The following is a 6000-nucleotide window of genomic DNA, read 5'->3' on the forward strand; positions in this document are numbered from 1 at the left end:
AATGTGACCTATAAACTGTACAACTCAATTGAAAAACAAACTGAAATCTTTTAGGGGGGGAAGTAAACATAAAAAACTAAAATATGTGCTTGTATAAGTGTGCACCCTCTTATAACTGGGGATGTAGCTGTGTTCAGAATTAAACAATCACATTCAAAATCATGTTAAATAGGAGTCAGTACACACCTGCCATCATTTACAGTGCCTCTGATTAACCCTCAATAAAGTTCAGCTGTTCTAGTAGGTCTTTCCTGATTATTTTCTTAATCGCATCCTACAGCAAAAGCCATGGTCCACAGAGAGCTTCCGCTTCCAAAGCATCAGAGGGATCTCACTGTTAAAAGGTATCAGTCAGGAGAAGGGTACAAAAGAATTTCCAAGGCATTAGATATACCATGGAACACAGTGAAGACAGTCATCACCAATAGGAGAAAATATGGCGCAACAGTGACATTACCAAGAACTGGACATCCCTCCAAAATTGATGAAAAGACGAGAAAAAAAAATGGTCTGGGAGGCTGCCAAGAGGCCTACAGCAACATTAAAGGAGCTGCAGGAATATCTGGCAAGTACTGGTTGTGTGGTACTTGTGACAACAATCTCCCATATTCTTCATATGTCTGGGCTATGGGGTAGAGTGGCAAGACGGAAGTCTTTTATTACAAAGAAAACCATCCAAGTCCGACTAAATTTTGGAAAAACACATCTGAAGTCTCCCAAAAGCATGTGGGAAAACATGTTATGGTCTGATGAAACCAAGGTTGAACTTTCTGGTCATAATTCCAAAAGATATGTTTGGTGCAAAAACAACCCTGCACATCACCAAAAGAACACCATACCAACAGTGAAGCATGGTGGTGGCAGCATCATGCTTTGGGGCTGTTTTTCGTCAGCTGGAACTGGAGCCTTAGTCAAGGTAGAGGGAACTATGAACAGTTCAAATACCAGTCAATATTGGAACAAATCCTTCAGGCTTCTGCTAGAAAGCTGAAAATGAAGAGGAACTTCATCTTTCAGCATGACAATGACCCAAAGCATACATCCAAATCCTACCCAAAAAGACTGAGTGCTGTAATAAAATCAAAGGGTGCTTCAACAAAGTATTAGTTTAAGGGTGTGCACACTTATGCAACCATATTATTTTAGTTTTTTTTTATTTTTACTTCCCTCCTCCCAAAAGATTTCAGTTTGAGTTGTACAGTTTATAGGTTACAATAATAAACTTGCTGGTTATCGGCAATACTTTCTTCAAGCTGTGACAGCACTAGGAAAGCGCTGCTGATAACAGGCAACTGCATTTGTGATATGCTATGTCATTGAACACAGCTGATCACGTGGTAAAAGCCCACTGTGATTGGTCTTTTACCATGTCATGTGATCAGCTGTGTCCATAGGAGACAGTGATCACAGACAGCGGTTAATTGTTGTTCAGTGGTTAATATTCTGGCCAATGGAATGAATGTATTGCCAAGCGCTTTGCACTCCTGCATTGATAATCTGTGCCCTGAATATCAGTGCAGATGTCCTCTGTGACACTTGCCGATTATCAGCAGTACTTTCCTCACGCTGTGACAGTGTGAGGAAAGTGCTGCCAATAACCGGCAACTGTATTTACTTTGTGATCAGCTGTGGTATTGGACACAGCTGATCATGTGGTAAAAGGCCGCTGTTATTGGCCTTTTACCTTGTCATGTGATCAGCTGTATCCGTAGAACACAGCGATCACATGCTGAGCTGGGTGTGCACCGCTGGGGGTGTGTTCTGGGAGGACATCATATGACGCCCTCCCAGAACTGGACAACCGCGCTGTAGCTGTCAACGGGGCAACCGCGCTGTAGCGGTCAACGGGGCAAACGCTCTGTAGCGGTCAACTGGGCAACCGCGCTGTAGCGGTCAACTGGGCAACCGCGCTGTAGCTGTCAACGGGACAACAGCGCTGTAGCTGTCAACGGGACAACAGCGCTGTAGCTGTCAACGGGACAACAGCGCTGTAGCCGTCAACGGGACAACAGCGCTGTAGCTGTCAACGGGACAATAGCGCTGTAGCTGTCAACGGGACAACCGCGCTGTAGCTGTCAACTGGGCAACCGCGCTGTAGCGGTCAACTGGGCAAACGCGCTGTAGCGGTCAACTGGACAAACGCGCTGTAGCGGTCAACTGGACAAACGCGCTGTAGCGGTCAACTGGGCAAACGCGCTGTAGCGGTCAACTGGGCAAACGCGCTGTAGCGGTCAACTGGGCAAACGCGCTGTAGCGGTCAACTGGACAAACGCGCTGTAGCTGTCAACTGGGCAACCGCTCTGTAGCTGTCAACTGGGCAACCGCGCTGCAGCGGTCAACTGCACTGTAGCTGTCAACTGGGCAACCGCGCAGTAGCTGTCAACTGGACTACCATGCTATAGCGGTCATTCAGCTATAGCCCGGAGGTCAAGTGTTTGAAGTTCCCCTCACACTGTAAACAAAAGTCAGCAGCTACAAAAACAGCCACTTACCTGTCCCTCGGTGCGTCCCTCGCAGCCCGTTTCACCAGCCTTCTGGTGTTCCAGGTGTGTGGGCACCCGGCTGTGACAGCTTGCCAGCCAGGTGCCCACTGCACTTTGTGAATGGCCCCGTAGTCTTCTGGGACCTGTCACGAGTCCCAGAAGACGACGGGGAGGAAGGGGGGAACAACTTCCGCTTCTGATCACCTAGGCAATAGCAGCGGAAATGCCAATTGCCAAATTGCAGCGGTACCTGTCAATTCGGTACCCGCTCCCCGAAGGTGCCAATCCTTAATGGGGAGCGGGGGACCAATCTTTAAAGCGGAACTTCCCCTTTTGGGTGGAGCTTCGCTTTAATATTCTGACCAATAAAATAAATAAATTGTCACTTCTAAACGCATTTGCAAAAGCAGTTTTAGGCGCATTTTATTTTCCTCCCCTTGAGCACAGGTGTCCAAGAGAGGGAAAAAGTATCCTGTGTGCATGGGGCCTTAGGGCAGGAGCAGACACACAGCACCAATGTCTCTGAGAAGTGCTGGACTATATGGCCAACTAGGTGTACAGAGCGCCCAGCATGGCTGCCTATGTCCCACCTAATTACACAGTAAATAAAAGGGAGCCTTCTTAGTTGTACTGCCCGCTCACTCACAGTCACACACTACAAGGAACAGCAGGCTGCGCCTTGCCTCGCCCCGCCCACCAACAACCACCTATCAATAAATCCTATCCAACCGGTGAGGGGGCAGCAAATCAGCGGCGGTCGGTTCACGTACCTGGGCTATCAGATGATCAGCAGGGAAGCTCGCCGACGCTCTCCTGCCGCCCGCTCATTGGACGATCAGTTCGCCAACGAACACTGGGGGAAGGGATTCCATTTTCTCATTGGAGAGCCTGCCATAACAGACGTCATCACGTACAGCCGTGGTCGCACACAGGACGTGCAAAAATCTGACAGAGGAACATCTACAACGCCCTCAGCGTCTTCCGCCACAGAAATACAGGTAAGACGTCGCCACCTACCGATCATTTAGCAGCACAACACATTGCTGCATTATAAAGGTTTCGTATCCTCTTCATCATTAATACTGAGATCAAAATAACTTTCACCCATGGTATTTATTATTATTATCATTTATTATAATTGTTTGCATCAAAATAATTTTCAAAGTATTATTTAACCGCTTCCATACCGGGCACTTTTACCCCCTTCCTGCCCAGGCCATTTTTCAGGTCTCAGCGCTCTCACACTGTGAATGACAATTGCGCGGTCATACAACACTGTACCCAAACTAAAATTTTATCATTTTCTTCACACAACTAGAGCTTTCTTTTGGTGATATTTAATCAACACTGGGGTTTTTATTTTTTGCTAAATTAACAAAAAAAGACCGTAAATTTTGAAAAAAAAAACACATTTTTCTTTGTTTCTGTTATAAAAGTTTTAAATAAATAATTGTTCTTCATAAATTTAGGCCAAAATGTATTCTGCTACATTTCTTTGGTGAAAATAACCCAAATTAGGATGTATTATTTAGTTTGTAGGAAAGTTATAGGGTTCACAAACTATGGTATAGATCTGAATATTGATCAATCCTCAAGTACTGACGGCCAATCTTCTTTCTTGAGGTGCAAGAATGTCAGAACAGTACAGATATCCCCCAAATGACCCCTTTTTGCAAAGTAGACAGTCTGATGTATTTCATAAGAGGCATGGTGAGTTTTTTGAAGTTGCAATTTTTTTGTCATAATTTTTTGGAAAATTAAAAAATTAAAAAACTATTTTCACTATTTTTTTTTACATACTGTCGCCAGTGCAGTACAGTACAGCATCATCATATAACTGGCATGGTGGTGATCAGGGACACTGACTGGTGACAGTATGAAAAAAATTATAATTTTTAAAAATTTTTTTATTAGTTTTAATTTTTTATTACATTTTGTTCTTTTTTTAAGATTTTTTTTCATATTTCACTATGACCAAAGTAGTACAATGTTACCATAGTAACATTGTACTACTTTGGGGAAGTGATCAGTATTTTATTTTTTTTACACAATTTGCTTATAGCAAAGAAGTATTTACCTGAATGACATCGATTCATTCAGGGTTTTTTTTTGTGCTTAGCTGTGATTTGGCCACGGCTAATCACATGACACAGCTGAGCTATGATTGGCCCAGCTTGTGCATGTGATCGCTGTGACCATTCCCAGTTAGACACACTAGTATACAATGGATGGCATGAAAGGAAGCCATCCATTGTATACAACTGTCATGTGACCTGCTGTGATTGGACACAGCAGGTCACATAGTACTGGCAACAGGGCCGGTACTCAGATCTGTCATCGGCCGTATCCGAGGTACACGGCCGGTGATAGATCGCACTGCTGCGCGGCTCTGCGGGCATGCAAACTGTACATGCCTGAAAGGATGCCATATGGCTTCCATCCGGGGGGACAAGGGGTTTTGCAGGCCACCATCTGGCTATAGGCCGGGTGGGAACCTGTTAAAAATGTCTCCATCGCTTGTATCACTTCTTTTCATTTTTTTGGTTAGGGAAATATTCACATTTAAAACGGAACTTTACGCTTAACAACTTGTTGAACAAAAAATTGTGTTCTTTATCAAGAAACAGATTACATAGTTACATAGTTGGTCTGGCTGAAAAAAGACAAAAGTCCATCCAGTTCAACCATAGGAAAAAAAAAAGTTATAATCCTATACCCACAGTTGATACAGAAGATGGCAAAAAACCCAGCAAAGCATGATCCAATTTGCTCCTGCGGGGGAAAAAATTCCTTCCTGATCCGCCGAGAGGCAATCGCATATTCCCTGGATCAACTTTACCTATAAATGTTAATATTCAGTTATATTCTGTGTATCTAAGAAATAATCCAAGCCTTTTTTGAAGCATTCCACTGAGCTGGCCAGAACCAACTCTTGAGGGAGTCTATTCCACATTTTCACAGCTCTCACTGTGAAGAAACCTTTCCATATTTGGAGATTACATTTCTTTTCCTCCAGACGTAAAGAGTGCCCCCTTGTCCTCTGTGATGACCTCAGGGTGAATAGCTCTACACCGAGTTCACTATATGAACCACTGATGTATTTATACACGTTGATCATATCCCCCCTTAATATCCTCTTCTCAAGAGAGAATAAATTCAGTTCCTCTAATCTTTCCTCATAGCTGAGCTCCTCCATGCCTCGCATCAGTTTGGTTGCCCTTCTCTGTACTTTCTCCAGTTCCCCAATGTTCTATTTGTGAATTGGTGCCCAAAACTGAACTGCATATTCCAGATGAGGTGTTACTAATGATTTGTACAGGGGTAATATGATATCTCTCTCTCTGGAGTCTATACCTATTTTAATACAAGAAATTCCACATGAATAATTATGTTACCAAAATTAGTGTGTGCTGTAAATTGCCTCCAGCATTGCTCCTGCTTCTTGTTGCTGGAGGTTGCCATGGTGCTGAAACCCAGAGCCCCTAAACAGCAGTAAATCTTTAGGCTGTCAAGTAAA

General features: G+C 44.0%; 1 protein-coding gene across 1 annotated transcript in view; it reads right to left on the reverse strand.

The window, feature by feature from the left end:
* BEND2 (BEN domain containing 2) overlaps window positions 1–3382 on the reverse strand; it is a 67497-nt gene extending 64115 nt beyond the window's left edge. The window contains exon 1 of the mRNA XM_089676560.1: window positions 3254–3382. The gene's annotated coding sequence lies outside the window, so the exon portion shown is untranslated. The remainder of the gene's footprint in view (window positions 1–3253) is intronic.
* Between the last annotated feature and the right edge of the window lie 2618 nt (window positions 3383–6000).

This window comes from Staurois parvus, unplaced genomic scaffold (genome assembly GCF_062004578.1).
Source record: "Staurois parvus isolate SC_StPar_1 unplaced genomic scaffold, SC_StPar_1.0 ptg000172l, whole genome shotgun sequence".
In the NCBI taxonomy this organism is placed as follows: domain Eukaryota; kingdom Metazoa; phylum Chordata; class Amphibia; order Anura; family Ranidae; genus Staurois; species Staurois parvus.